At 46.4% G+C, this 14,796-nt stretch overlaps 1 protein-coding gene across 3 annotated transcripts in view; it reads right to left on the bottom strand.

The window, feature by feature from the left end:
* The window catches only part of VWC2L (von Willebrand factor C domain containing 2 like), a 53,897-nt gene that overhangs the window by 10,040 nt on the left and 29,061 nt on the right, over positions 1 to 14,796 (bottom strand). The window lies entirely within an intron of this gene.

Below are 14,796 nucleotides of genomic sequence, written 5' to 3'. Positions count from 1 at the left end.
AGGCCCACAAGCAAATGGTTTTTTGCCCCATCCTCCCCCACCAGTTGAGGGATGAAAACCAACGCAGGCACAGAAAGTTTTGGGGAGGAGGTGTGAGCGAGCACTGCGGTACTGCTGGCCCCAGCATCCCCTGGACTTTCTGCCATTCTGTTGATATTTCAAAATCCCAAAAGAAAGCCTTGCATGGACCTGAAGTGTATGTGTGTGTATGCATATAAGCAAATCCAAGGAAGTTTGAAAGATACATTTCCCACAGCCTTTTTTCTGTTGTTCATTTGCTTTCAGCCAGTGTTTTCCTGCAAGGACAAGCGGTCTGTGCAAGCTTTCCCACCAAATCTCAGCCTGCTCCGGTCATCGTTCACTGGCGCAAACAGTGCAAAGAGCTCCCAGGAAAGTGGGTCTGTCACTCCCACCCTCTGCTGAATGGGTCTATGACTCCACCCTCTCTGCTGAAAGGAACCAAAATATGGATACGTGCAATGATGGAACAAGTGATGTTTCTGTGACAAGGCCACCTTCTGCCTGGGATGTTTCCACTTTTAGGCAGAATATCGCATGATGATGGCCCTTAGCCACTGTAACAAGTGTCACCTCCTCGAGGTGATCCCAAGGTGGAAGCTTCACTCTTCCTTTGCTGCCTTATTCATCCACCCACGGGGAGGAAGCACCTCCAGTAAGTGCCCCTAGTTTCACTCTGTTGTCTATGTTGCAAAATGAGAGCCTTTTCGTTTTTTGTTTGTGGACAAACCCCACTGGCTCTGGCTAAAAGCTCCCCGGAGTCTACTGGTGGTTATCTCCCAGCCACCCATGAGCTTTCAATCTTGCACACCGTTGTCCCAAAGAATTAATCTCCTCTGAAGCTGATCTGCAGCTCTTTCCTGCATATTTCACTCCTCACAAGACGATGCTAACAGCCCTTCTCAAGCACTGCCTATTTACATGAGAAATTTTTCCATCCATAATTCACATTGCTGGGTGCGTGAAGATGCCTAAAAGTTATTTAATCTCTGCATTAAAAATATATATATATATCTGCAGTATCCTTCTCCAATCTAAATCCAAGTTGCTCCCTCTAAGCAAGCCCTACATCATTAAAAGGAGTGCACTGAAAAGGCAAGACAGAGCTGAAAAGCTAAATTCAGGGCAACAGGAGCCTTTCCACTGATTTTTGCCAATGATGAAGCTGGCACAGTAAAGAAGATAAAACACACCTGCAGCTCTCAGCCAGCCCAATGGGACAGGGATCTCCTGGTAGCCTCAGGTCACCTTCTGGCTCTCCCCATGCAGAGATGTTCACATCATCCAGGCTTTGCTCAGACCGCCCCAAGCATCTGCTGCCTTGGAGTCTAAAGGATGCAGGGGACCCACTTGAGTCCCCTAAATTATGACCTGGCTCTCAGTGACACAGACTGATTTAATCCTCACCGCTTTGCACTGTGGTTAGAAAATTACTGATAGCTCGTTATCTGTCTTAATCAGGAGCAGCAAACAAATGAGGGACAGGGAGACATCCAGAAGGGAATATACCGCATTACTCCTCCTTATTGATAGCACAGTTACTTAATTTGATGTGGAGACATAACTTCAGGCATCACTAAATACTGGAGCAGGAATGTTTTGGTGCAAGGAAGATCTATGGGTGCAATTTAAAAGCAGTCTGTTTAGGAGTGGTGACATCTACCAGCGCTGATACAGATCTAAGCTGAGTGGACAGGCTTGAGATTATCACTCAGCAAGTTAAATAAAGACAGCGGCTCTTTGACAGTTAAAAAGCACCAGCTGAAAATTGCAGCCCCACTTCTCTCTCCATCCGCCACGCGTGTGGGATGAGCATGACAAAAGAGGACCAAGCCCAAAGTTTTTCTGACACACAACACTGCTGATGCCGTGGCGGCAGCAAAACTCCAGATCAGACATTTGGCACGGCTCGCTGCGGGGAAGGCAGCGTGGAGATGACGGAGAAAAATGCGTGTTCAGTACAGGCATCTGCAGAAAACAGGTCAGCCACAAGCGGTGCCAATGACTGACAGCCGATGCTGCCGCCGGCGGGTACGGGGGGGATGCCAAACTGGGCAGTTCCCAGGATTAAAGCCCAGAAGGAGCGGAACTCTTCCTCCAACAGGAATATTGTGGATTGAGATATGATAATAAACTACCGGGAGTCTCAACTGTGAAAATGAATCTTTTTAATCAGTTTTTAACAATCCAAGACTAGTGCAGATAATCTAATAAAACTGATCTGGGCACGCTAAAGAAAATAGGACAAGCGGTACGTTTCCTGCTGGTTTAGATTAAGGGTATTTCCCTCATTGTAACAGCATTTGCCCCAAACCTGCGCATCCAGCCTGTTTCTGATCCCAAGTGCACCAAACTCAAAGCTGGAAGTGCATCAACATCTGAGTGCACTTCAAACTTCCTGCAAAATCTCCACCCCCAGTTTCCCCATTTTACCAGGTTTTTAATCCAGTGGTGGTTTATGGACTGTTGCCCAGCAGGGTTAGGCATTGCTGCAGTGCAAATTAATAGCTAATATCGAATTCATAATCATTTACCCACTCTGTTGATTGAATAATACACTCGAATTGAGGGCAGCACTGAAGTTGAACCACTGCCATCAAAGTCACAGAGGAGCCAACACACGGCGTGTCTCAGTATCAGCTCTCAGACAGCAGAAGAGCAAATCGCACGGCTACAGACCTAGACTTAAATACAGGGTTTTCCTCACCTCTTTTAATACAAAATGCAGGTTGGCATTTTCAAAGTCACCTATGGGATTTACACACTTCTTCATTTTAATAGGATCTACGTGTGCAAATACCTTAATCAGCACTGAAAAGTTTAGCTTATGGTAAAAAAACCTGCACAGGCAAGGTGCTCAGCATTGCACAGGCAGATACTGTGCATATAAAACAGCTTTTCTGAATCAGATTTTTACTGTGTACATTCAAGGTTGAAGAAGGAAAACAGTAACACCTCAAAGACAGCAGTAGCCATCTATTAAGTGAGAAATGCATGTTTCAACATTTACTGGACCAAATAAAAGGAATTTGCTCTTAAAAATCTTTTTGCAGACAGCATAAAGCATTGGGGGAATACCATAGATTTTTTTAAAAAAATATAGGTAGATTTTAATTGCAGGCAATGAAAGCTACTCCTAGGTCATTATAACCTTTCAGGTAAGAAATCAGTTTTTAAAAAGTCATCTAAATAGGTATTTCCCAAAATGAACTCCAACAGTGCTGAAGGTATATTAGTTCTTTTAATGGTTCAAACACGGCAAATAAGGTGAGGTGGGGTTTTTTGGAGCTGGTATCAAATAGGTTAATTTAAAAGAAATCAGTTACTGAAACTACCAATAAATACTGCATCAGCTAACAAAGTTACTAGTAAAATCAACAGCCAAAGGGAGGAAAAGTTGGACCTTCCAGAGACTAAACCTTTAAGTGAAGAAATATATATGCCAAGGGTGGAGATATATATATGATATATATATATATAAATATATATTAAAAACATGTCATTGCATTTCTGCTGCCTCCACCTTGCCAGCTTGAGTCCCGAGAGCAGCCATGGGACAACGTGTGCCATGGGACAGGCTTGGTCCAGGTGACTGTGCCCTTATAGCCAGTATTTCCCAGGTCACCCAAGAGAGGAATGGGGACAGAGAGCAGCAAATGTGGCCAGGGACTTGGCTGGACGTTCATCCCGCCCACTGCAATGGTGTTGGGGCACCTCCCAAGGCACCGTCCTCGGGCACTGGCGGGGAGCAGCAGCTCTTTGTCCATGCAGACGTGAGGGGACACCCTTACCTAGGGAAGCAAGTGGCAAAACAGCCCTCGACTGCCAAAGTACCAGGTCTTTGCTCTCTGCCTGGGTATCTCCATTCAAAGGCGAAGGTTAACAACAAAAGAATAACAACTGGGACTTTTCCTCTGGATCTTTTGAGCTTTTAGCCAACTTACTCACCTCTTGGTTGTGCTCGGTGTGAAAATTTAATGATTTTTATGGCCCATTTTAACATTTTTATGTCTTATTTCTTCAGAAAAAACCCCCACATTTCGTGTAAGAATTAAAACAGTATTTCATCCTTAACTGCAATCACAGATGATGTATGGAAGAGAGCTGGCTGCACGTCAACTCAATATAAAGCCAAAATTTAATCTAACTTGGTCACTACAGCTGTGCATGATGTTTTATGGTGTGGGGTTTTTTTCATATCAGTCATAAAAGAAGTGGAAACTGTGACAGTGCTAATTTTGTATTAAACAGGAGGAAAAAAATGCAAAACCAGGGGGGCTGGGGGGAAGAACCAGGATTACTATACATTATCGGAGTTGTGCATTTAGATGTGCAGTTTACTGAAAACCCAGCCCACTGTTGGATAGTGAAACTACTGTGGTTAATGCACGATGGTGGTCACACCACCGTGCACATTAGTCACGGCAATGGTTGCCTGCTGGTATGAGTAAACCTCTGCGCAAACCTTCTTCAGCTGCAGGAAACCACATGCTGAAGGCAAACCTTCAGCTCCTTTATGAAAAATAGAGTTTCATCACAATCAGATGACTCTGGGAATGTGTCAATTGGTAGAAAAAATGCCTTTATGCCTTTCTGCCATTGTGAGATGCTTTGAGAGCATCAGCATGGTCCCAATATTTTTTTTTCCACCTGGCAACAGATTTTTCTGACTAAAGTTTTGAACATGGGATCGTGTTAGAAATGGAACTTCAAAGCAAAGCAAAAACTTTTCATGTAAGAAGAGAGCTGCTGCTGAAACCATTTCTTTCTACTCTCAGCTCATGTTTGAGTTGTTGGATTTCCTGCTGCCGATTTTAAGCAGAACCCAATTTTCACACTTTGTGTGACACAGCCAGCCCATCTCCTGCTGTCTTCACCACCATTCCCCAGCCTCCTGACCTCCACAACAATGAACACAGAAATGACTGGCCACAGACAGGCAAGACCCAAGCGAAAGGTGAGTTTAATGAACATGTACATGTATAAAAGCTAAAAGTCTAAGTCAGTCACCAAAGGTTCCCCTTCCAGTCAAAGGACGGACTCTTCTGGAGGGCGTTTAACAGAGCCGAGTGGCACCGGCCTTTGGATTTGCCTTTTTTTCATCCCTATAAATTCAGGTCAGGCTGCAGAGGCAGAGCTCCCACTTCTATGCAGATCCGTACAAATGACTGTCTACTGGGAGAAAGGGAATAACCACAATGGCAGAAACATAATGTCTTAATTTGTTTGGGGAGTTTAATTACCTGCCTGGGAGACGGAAAAGGAAACTCGAGAAAACATCTCCCCTCTCACCCCACCCCAGGCACTGATAAGCTTGGTGTTAGAGAGACAAGACATGGCAGTGCTGGGCCGAAACCCCCTTCTGCTGAGACCTGCCTTGATGTCTCCAACAGCTGCAGGGGGAAGGAACTCGCGGACAGAGTGGCAAAGTGATGGTCAGCAACTTCCAAATGAAATTCCCCATTCATGAGTGTTTCCACACTCTGTAGCAAGTATTCCCTGCCTTGTTTTTCCTGTGTTCATTTTGTCCTTTAGAAATTTTTTTAAAGCCAGAAGGGGAATTTAGACATTAGAACAGCTACTGACCTGATACAAGTTAATGATTTTATAAAACGCCTAAAAATGCTTTACTTTAAAAGATTGATGTTTCCTATTGTATTTTTTTCAATGCCAATTAATTACTTAATTCATTAGCAGTGTAACACAAGAATAGTCTTTGAAAATCTGGTACTTTGTGTAGATGCCTTTAATTATGGATAATTAAATACTGTGGAAGGACCTGATTATACCTCTGAGCATTTTCTAATCTGGAAAATGAAACATGCTCTTGTACTCTGGAATGCCTGTAACAAAAGCTGAGCTCAACAACTACATGCAGTAAAAAAAGATGAAAAAAAAGCACCCCAAAATGCAGCCCAGCCCCAAACCCCACAACTAAAGGAGGGTAGAAATTCCTGGGGAAGCTGGAGGGCTTTGGGCACACCCTGCCTGGTTGACTCCTCCACACAGGGTTGTACCCAGCCCCTGCCTTGTTGGGGATGAGCGGAAGCCCAAGCAGGCTCAACACGGAGCCGCTGCAGCCAGCAAGCAAACACGGGCTCAGGGCAACTAGATGTTAACGTTTGCTAAAGTTGGGAACAGAGTTCCAGATGGTCCTTTGTACGTATGGCTGCAACAGCCAAAACTGCTAAAAAGAGCAAAGCACTCTCCAAACGACATCAGGGCTGACCTTGGAAGATGAAAACTTGCCAGTGCCAGAAGTTACTCTATTAGTTTGGCTTTGCATTCCTTTCCCTTGCCTTTTCTTTTTTTTCCCTTTTCTCTTCTTCATTCCTCCGCAGCGATCGCAGTGAGAAAGTCAGCATCCAGAAGGCTATAATAACCAGTGTCTCTGTCTCAGAAAGGGTTTTAATCTCAGAAGAAAGCCAGGGAAATGCTTGCTTTGAAGACAGCATCGCCCCAGCACTTTCAAGACAGATCCCCTCCCTACCGCAGCAGGGCCCAAGGAGGTTTATTTTTGGCTATTTTTGTACTCACTGGAAAAAAGTGGGGGGAAAAGAGGGGCACCGATGTCTAAACAAAGCCAATTTGTGCTGTCACGCCAGGCACCCTCACTGTGTGCACCTCCCCTTCCTCCTCCCTCCGGCATCTTATTTATACCACAGTCAATTCCTCCCCGCATCCCTGCCCCCTGTGCCCTCCACAACCGATTGCCTTCTGCCTTAATTAAAAGCCACGATTACAGTGCCAAGTGATAAAATGAGGCCAGGGGCTTTTCGTTGCTAGAGGCCAGTCCTGCTTGGCTGGCTGGGAACTGACTTTTGCCGCTGGGCAGCCTGACCCAACTCCCTAATGAACGGCCGGTTATCGATGAGCTGAGCACATATGCTGCACAACAGGGCTGTTAAGCACTGTATCACAAGCGAGCCATCAGCCAGAGAGACTACATACTCATAGAGAGCACAGGCCAGGGCTGGGTTAACTAACCTCCAGCGGGTGCTTTAGAGAGCAAACAGCATCTATTTATTCCCCCGACTCTTATTTTGCATGGTTCTTCCCTGGGCTGTGAAGTGATTGCCAAACCCAGTGAATAAACTTTGTTGCCTTTATTGAAGATATTTCTCAGCTACAAAATTTTGGGAGAAGAATCAGGACAGGTCCTGTGAAACCTTTGGGGCAGGATGACATGAGAAGGACAAATAAATGAGTTTCACACTGGCACTGATTGCTCTGGAGACATAAAAAGAAGGAAAATGTCACCCCTAACGTGTGGGCTGCCTGGCTGCATTAAGAAGTCAAAGTAGCAACCGTGACTTTGTGGCTGCTGATGTCCAAGTGTGGGGTGTTGCTCTGCCCCAGAAATGTCCCTCCTGGGATGCACAGCCAAAATCCTTGACACGGCAGCTGAGTTCAGCTGAGAAATGCAGAAACTCAGCGACTGGGGGGTGAAATGCACAACTAGACACTACAGCGTATCAGATGTGTTATTGATGCCGTCCAGCGATGTGGTGCCTACATCATTTGTCAGGATTACCCACCCAATGCTGCCAGAAAGTCTCCCTCCTAAAGGGAAGGGGTCAGAGACTCACTGCTAGCCCCTCGCCAAGAGGCTATCTCCTCCCAGCGTGACGGCAGTAGGGCTAACGCTGAAATGATGGGAGTGTAGCAGACCCCAGAAAGACAGCAATAACACCTTATTAAAAGGTGCCACCAGACTCACTGCTGCTTTGACCTTACCAGTTGGGAAAGTTTTGGACATCATGAACTTATGTGGTGGATTTTATTTTTTCCCAACAGATTAGTGGAAAACAGAAAGCCAATGATATGTGGCCCCTTTGCTCACCCCCACAGCAGTGACCTGCCTATTAATGCATACAGCGATGGAGAACCATTGGGTTGGCCCCACCTAGGAGTCTACATTCAACCAGCACATGCATTACCTGGTTTATGGCAGACCTTCCTGTGCCAATGTTTCATGTAGCAGAGCAGGCCATGCCTAGAAAGCCCGACCCTCAGTCGGGAGGACAAAATGCACCAAATTCCTTGATGCACTTTGAGCATCACCTTCACATCTGGTAGATCGTATTCCAAGAAGGAAAAGCTTTCACACACCGCTTTGAAATCCCGGCACATCCATGGGGCTGGGAGAGCCCAGCCTCTTTGCTGGGTGCAGGCTGTCACGGCCAGTCTGATGGTGCCTATCAGCATCCCACGTGAACCTGCCAAGCGCGGTCACTGCTGCTGCTCCCAATTAGCCAGCAGTCTCCTCTAATCTCGTCTCTGGCTACAGAATAGCTGCAGCACTTTGTTTAACCCATGGTTACAAGAGGAGCTTCTTGCTTGATCACACATGAACCCGAGGAGGGAGAGCACAGGCAGCACTTCCCTGAGATGGGAGGAAAAAAGGAGGGGAGAAGGGGCAATGCAAACTCAAAAAACACTACCGCATGCAAAAGAGGAGTAAGGAAAGTCCTGGTTTTGTTGCTGGGGGCTTATAATTCCTTCCTTCCTTTGAGGCCATTCCCCTCCCATCACCACTCCTCAAGCCTTTTCCATAGATATAAGTTAGGCTAAATCTGTAAAGAAAAGTAATCACCTTTACTTCATGGGTTGACCCACTTGGGAAACCCAAGCGACCATTTGGGCAGGGAAGTCCCTCAACTACAGGTGAAACTGTTCAAGAAAGGGTTCTGAGAAGTTCGCATCAAGCACTGGGAGAGCTGAACCAGGCACAACCCCTCTATGTTTCTCAGTCCCTTACTCAGATTTTGGCAAGATCTTTTTGGAAAAAGATGGCAGCAAACCAAAGGAGGCAGAGCAGCAATGTAGGGGGGTTGTGCAGACCCTCCTAGTCCAGACAAGCAAGCTCCTGTCACAGATAAATGCACCCCGGGAGGACGGCTGGCTGCAACTTTGCTATTTGGACTTGCTGTTCATCCCAAGGGGCAGAGCCACCTCTCAGGGGCAACAGCAGCAGCATGCCCTGTTTTGGAGGGTGTGAGGCTGGCTTATGTGGGTGCAGGAACTGGCCCTGGCTATTTTTTGCTTGTAGCAACTTCATTGTCAAGCTGTTAGGAGAAATGAGAGGGGGACAAATCCTCAGCTGCTGAAAAAGCACGGGTGTTTCCCTTGGAGCAAGGCAGCCAGGCCAGTTAACATCAGTCTCAGGACTCACAGTGTATTTGTTCTCTAGAGGGGCACAAATGTAGCCAAGAAAAAACGTGGTTTCTGTGCAAAACATAGCAAATACATCTAACTGTTACTATTGTGGACAGGTTTCCATTTTTAATCACAGTTTTCCAAGTCCTTAATAATTACCATTTGACATTTCCTGCAATACATTTCTTTTTCATTTGACACAGCTTGAAAAGTAACCAAAAATTCTCTCTCGCCGCTTTCCTCGTAGCACAGAGAGGGTAGCAAAGCCTCATGCACATCAACTGCGGCGTGTCGAACAAAAGCAAGCAAAATTCATTCATCAATAGCTGGCAACCACTGCCCTGATCCGTAACCCAGCGGGCAGGTCTGCGACTGCCGTGCCGTCAGGAAGGGGCTGGTGCCCGCACCGCCTGCGCGACTGCCAGCCTCTGCTCGCTGGGAGATAAGGGATGACGCATCGGATGCTGCTGCGGACCCGGTTCAGATGAATAATCCTCATGCAGAAGGAGTCCCTTGGACGTCAGCGGTGGCTGTGATGAGTCAGAGATCAGAGAACGAGGCTTTTCTGGAAGGAACACCCAACGCTGGCCCGGCCCTCATGAAATCAGAGCCTTTGACTTGCAAGCTGAGCTGGCTTGGCACTGAACTGCTGCGTGTCGGCTGCAGCACGTTCCTCAGCCTCTGCTCAGACGCAGCCCAAGGAACTGACGGGGGGATTATTTACTCCCCAGTTTTTGCAGTCCTTTCTGTATGCAGTGAGGGCTGAGAGGGGATGGCATGAAAGCACACTGCTATGTTGGTTCAGAAACCAGGCAAATGCACTGACCTGAGATAATGAGACTCAGGAGCACCTAAGCAATATCGAGCGAGGGCTCTTCCACCTGCGCCTCCTGACATTTCCCATGCATTTCAATCAGAGGAGAAAGTGCAATTCAAGGTGCTATTTTGCAAACAGCAAAGCCTGCAGGCCTGATCCTGCAAGGTGCAGAGAGTTTACCAAGAAGCGCTAGGTGCTGGCAGCCCTCTCCAGCCAGGTGTGGAAGGTGGTGGCCCCAAAGACATCTAGCCCCAGAGGAGTATTTTAATCCCATCCTGGACCTGACTACTTACCCGGGCTGAAGGACGTTTCCCATCGCAGTCAGAGCTATTTCTGCTATTCCTCTCCCACTCAAATGAGGAGGAAAAGTCAAAGTCACAAGCACTTTTCAGTTTTAATAAAAATCAGAGCAGGTTCTCTGAAAAAATTCATTTGGCAAAAACCCCTTCACTTCTGTCTTCCCTATTTGAAATGCTCCGAATTTAAAATAAAGATCTACATCCAAAATCATGTCACCCCCTCCACCCTCCCAGATTTGAGTCGGTTCGTTTTGAAAGCATTAAAATAGGGCATCTGATCATTTCAAGGTTTCTTCCCGACCTTTTTAAATGTACACACAGTGAGTTTGCTGTAATTGGCCTTTCTCCTGGGGACATTTCAGTGAGTCAGCATTTTCTGACCAGCATATTCCCATCTTCTTCAAATACGCTCAACCGGCTGCAGTGAAAGAAGTCCGAGCTTTGAAAGGCTGGGGAGAACTTTGTGTGCTCATCTTCACACAAACCCATTTCTCTCAACAGGTCCTGTGTAGGACTGTGCAGTACTTTTCTTTTTGGTACATCAGCTCCTGCTCCGTTATTTCTAGCAAACATGAGCTTCCCTACCAGCACAACACATTTTTAACTGGAACAAAAAAGTGGCTTAGTTGATGGAAAATGAGGTATACAGTTTACATCAGCTGTGGGACTGGTCCATATCTAGGGTTTTTTTTTTTCTTAAAACTACTTACTGAATTCCTGGTGGCAATTACGATTTTAGAAATGGGTACGAGTGGAATATGTACATCCTAGAGTTTACCTGAAAAGAATAAACCTGGGGAGCCTCCATGCACAAGAAATATAGTATTGCTCACATGGTGTAGAATACATGTGATGAGGATGTAGGAGTTGGGGGATACCTAACGGGAGCTCTGACTGCCTTTCCACCTTCCTAGGAGATGAAATCTAACTTGCAGTTGACATCTTCTGTACAAGAATAAGGTTAAATCAAACATACAATTAGACCACATACATCCTGAGTTCACTGGAGATAGGGCAGATTTCAAACTCTGTTCGTTAGACAGGACTGCCAGTCTGTGGTGTTTTGCACATTGTTTTGAAGGGGTTTTAGCTTGATTTTTTGTATTTCTATCATGAGCAATTTCTGATTTTTACGGTTTTAAATTTCAAGAACTTGTGTACAAAAAGGAATGGTAAGGAATACAGGCATGCCTACACGGGGTTGCTAAGAGTGACCATGTTTTGCAATGAGACCCACCTAGTACATGCCTACATCCCAAAGGACGGGTTTCTTCAGTCCAGCAGAAAAGCAGTATGTCCTCAGGACACAGACAAGTTGAGGACCATAGGCTGCCAACTGTCTTTGCTAATGACCTACTGTATCACCTGGGGTGCATCACTGCCCTCCTCCCTGCTTCCTCTCCTCCCCAGTCCCTATTGCAGGTGTGAGCTCTGCACCTCAAGTCTCCACACATGAAGTCTCCTGGTGGCTTAGTGCTTCTGGAGACAAAAATGTTAAGGGGTAAGAGTGCAGTGGCAGCTTTTCTTGTGCACTCAGGGAACGCACCCATGCTGCAATAAAACAGGGCATGAGACCCTCCTCTGGCTATAATGCCATGTAGCAAAGACTGGCCACACCCACACCACCCAGCACTTCTTGGACCTCCTCCAGAGCCCAGGAGGTGCCCTCTCCACCCCAAGACATAGTTATTTTGTATGCATTTCTTTGGACTGCTTGAGCTAGCAGGAGAGTGGCCCTGCAGCCCAGCAGGATGATGGTCCCTTAGCATCAAGGGGTGATATGTGCCTCGGGGTTGGGGTGAAGACACAGCTGGGCGGTGGAGCATACAAAGCCTGCTAAAACAGCGCTGGCCGAGTGCTGTGACTTAGGTGTGTCACCCCATTACGAAGTGCTGACAGTCAGGGTCCCACGGGCAAGTGCTCTGCCCAGCCCTCCTTTATTTAGCTGTACCAATACGGCCAGAGGTGCGAGGAACCGAACCATGCCAACCCAACCAGTCAAAGCAAAGAAAGCAACATCCTCTCCTCTTTTCCACTGGGCTTTTATTTGCTAATGATGAAGCCTAAGCTCTTCCGTCTTAGGTATGAATTCAGATCAACATTGCAGAAGGGTTTTCTGAACACAAACACAGAAAGTAAGAAACTACTCCCAACCAGTCAAGCTCTTCGCAGCCTGTGCTGCAGAAATAGAGGCAAGAAAAGCCTCATGCGGCAGAAGTGAAGCACTGGTGTTGAGCTCTTAGACCTACACTGAGAGCTGAAAGCACCCATGGAAAACCAGAGCATGAAGACAGCTAACTGAGAGGGAGAGGGGTGGGCCAAGAGAGTGGAGAGAAATGGATGCTGATGTTTATGGGCAGAAGAGCATCTCTGGACAACAGGGACCAGCAATATCTGATAGCAGCCTTGGCACCGCACCAGCCTCGAGCCTGTCCTACAGGAACCCTCTCCATGCAGCACAGCTCAACCACTGTCACACAGCAGCATCGTCACCACGAATAAATAATGTTCTTTCACCCTCACCTGAGTGTGCTGTAACAAACTGTGGGTCCTTCTGGCAAATGGTTCCACCAAACTTGCACTTATTTTCATTTAGCCCAGGGGATGCACTCCATTAGCAAATCAGGGATAGAGATGAAGAAGAGCACACTTTAAAAATACTTTTTAGTCTCTCCAGCTGAACTGACTGGTGAGTTGGCAAGCGTAACAGGGTAGGATGATGTGCAAACATACAGTAATACCCAGAATGAGATTACTGCACTGATTTCCTTCGCAGAGGTGCGTAGGTGTAGAAGAGACAGAAGGCTGTGGCTGAAATGCAGGACCCTACCAAAGAAGCAGAGAGGATGGAGATGTAGAAAAGGCAGAGGAAAGGGAAGGAAAGGAAGCGGGAAGAGACAACTTCTAAGTGCCTTTTTTAATTCTAAGTTTTCTCAGACTTGCTTAGCTCTAATCTTTAATTCATATTTTCATTACAGTCTCTTTGCTCTGTAAAGTCTGCATTTCATGTAAAAGGAGCAGCTCAAACATCAATTATTTGACATAAGTCAACCCCTTGTTAAAGTCCTCTACTCTACATATATGTAGGCTCCAATAAAAGGAGCATTAAACATTCATTAAATTAGAAATACATGAAGACAGTGTCTGCCACTCTTCTCATACAGATATGCTTAATAATCTCAACCTTCTAGAGCAGCGAAAGCAAACCCATCTCTAATCCTTTTAGAAAGCCTGACCATGCAAAACACCCCAGCCTCCTGCAATTTGCCTGTGAGTCACCCAGACATTATTAGCTCTTGCAGGTCAGATCCTCAGCTGGAGTAAACCAGAGTAGAACAACACTGCTGACGTTACACTAAGTGACACAGAGTCAGGATTTGGCTTTAGGCTTCTCTTGCAGCAAAATGGTTTACAGCAATGTAGTTGGATAATAATGCCACTTTTGGTCTTTTAAGTTACACCAAGAATCTGATCAGGTGGGGAACAGCCACACCACGCCTGCTTTAATTTCAGCACTGCCCAGGCTGCTTGTGCTCTGAAAAAGGAACCTGGTTTCCCAACCCGAATCCAGAAATTTTTCCCCCCGCAAAACCCCAAACCCACCCCCCTCCTCTACAATATACTATCATGATGATAGTGGATCTTGAACTACCACTGCCATAGGCTTGTGCACACAAATTTCAGCAACATTTTCCCAAGGGGAAACAATCACCGGTGAGCAGATGCTTCTTCATAAATATTTCTGAGTTTAAAGAGCAATGCAGACCATGTAACGTGTTTCCCATATCTCTGTGAGCTGTGTCCGCTTAATAAGAGCTTTGGAGCAAGTCCCATCCAACAAATGACTTCTCATAATCCTCCCTGGCCCTTCTCTTCTGAGTGCCTGTAGACATTCATTTTGAACTCTGCTGGGGTGGAAGCCTGGAAACATGGTTAGGACCTGGGGTACAAATTCAGGATAGGGGCTTTCAGCTCCTGCCTGGCCTTCGGCTGTCTGGCAGAGTCTTCTTCTGCCTTGTTTAATATGTGAATTATCCTTTTCTTGCTTCCTGGGCAGAGGGAGAGACCACAAATGCTTGGGAATTATTAGCTGACCTGTAAACATGCAGATGAACATGTTGGGTCAAAAGAGGCTGCTGCCCCACTGGCTCCCTACCGCAGCACTCTTTGAATTCAGCTTTTCCCAGAAGCGTCCCTGTCACTCTCACGCCTCACAGTCCAGCAGCTCCTGCTTTGTGTGAGCACTGAGCTGTGTGATAGAGTTAATCACATTAAGCGCTGTTCAGTTCATGTCTTTTTCATTCTCTAAAGGCTTTTCCTCTCCCCGGCCTCTTTTGGTCTCTCCTTCTCCTAAACTTCAGGAGGTGGCAGATTCAACTCAGCCCCCCCGTTGCTATCCAGCACCAGGATGGCTAATTTTGGAAGGTTTAACCTCTATATACCTTTCCAAAGCTTTTCACCGTTACTAGATGACTCTTCCAACAGCTGTCTCCACAGGGAGCA

Source organism: Strix aluco, chromosome 6 (assembly GCF_031877795.1).
Source record: "Strix aluco isolate bStrAlu1 chromosome 6, bStrAlu1.hap1, whole genome shotgun sequence".
Taxonomy (NCBI): Eukaryota; Metazoa; Chordata; class Aves; order Strigiformes; family Strigidae; genus Strix; species Strix aluco.
This window is presented reverse-complemented; position numbering and strand designations above follow the sequence as displayed.